This window comes from Trachurus japonicus, chromosome 4, assembly GCF_045865225.1.
Source record: "Trachurus japonicus isolate A0001 chromosome 4, Traja_1.0".
Classification (NCBI taxonomy): Eukaryota; Metazoa; Chordata; class Actinopteri; order Carangiformes; family Carangidae; genus Trachurus; species Trachurus japonicus.
Genome location: NC_140910.1, coordinates 488,420 through 489,459, shown reverse-complemented (window position 1 = coordinate 489,459; position 1,040 = coordinate 488,420). Strand labels below are relative to the sequence as shown.

At 35.9% G+C, this 1,040-nt stretch overlaps 1 non-coding gene across 1 annotated transcript; it reads left to right on the top strand.

Annotated features, from left to right (window-relative positions):
* The first annotated feature begins 757 nt into the window (after positions 1-757).
* On the top strand, positions 758-839 carry trnas-gcu (transfer RNA serine (anticodon GCU)). The gene has a single exon. It is a non-coding gene; the product is annotated as a tRNA-Ser (tRNA).
* The last annotated feature ends 201 nt before the right edge of the window (positions 840-1,040 follow it).

Genomic DNA, 1,040 nt, shown 5'->3' with positions numbered 1-1,040 from the left:
GTTCAGTGTGCTATGCTGATTACTTCATAATGTGGGTAATTCCTGTATATAAGTGAAGTTAGTTTTAAGTTGGATATTTGACAGACATTCGCTCCTTCTCAATACATTAAAAATTCATATAAAATATTACATTTGTTTAAATGCAATAAAAACAGGTGTGTGTCATAGAGGAGGCTTAGCCCTACCATCCTGTGTTGATTCTGAGTCAACAGGTCACATGACCTGAGAGTTATTGAGCTATAATGCTCATATTTACTGTGTAAAATATATTAAAAATTCATATAAAATATAAAATGTGTTCAAATACAATAAAAACAGGTGTGTCATAGATGAGGCTTAGCTCTACCATCCTGTGTTGATTTTGAGCCAACAGGTCACATGACCTGGGAGTTATTGAGCTCTAACACCCATATTTACTGTATAAAATATATAAAAAATTAATGTGACCTGTTGGCTCAAAATCAACACAGAATGGTAGAGCTAAGCCTCCTCTATGAGACGCACCTGTTTTTTATTGCATTTAAACACAGTTACTATTAGCTAATTGTTGTTTCTAGTGTATTATAGTTCAAAGTTCATTTTGTACATTCAAATTATTTTATCCATGTATATTCTCAGTGTCTTATTGAGTAAAAACCACTAAAAATTCAATTCTGTTTTTTTTTGTGTTTTCTGTTATTACACCCTGTTATAACACTTAGCCTACTAACTTGTTGAAAGAAGAAGTTGTCCTGAAAAAAGGGACAAAGCACGTACAGACGAGGTGGCCGAGTGGTTAAGGCGATGGACTGCTAATCCATTGTGCTCTGCACGCGTGGGTTCGAATCCCATCCTCGTCGAGGAATAGTCAGGACCAGGTTTTGTTATAACTACACAACAGGTTTGATCTGGACTCTGATGACGTCATACAGTTCCCGTCTCTCCTCCTGTCCTGGACTGCGCAGACTGTATGACACTTTTACAGCTAAAAATAAAACAAACAAAATAAGTCCAGGTGGACTGGTTAATTTAATATAGGAGATAAAGGCACTGCTATGTTT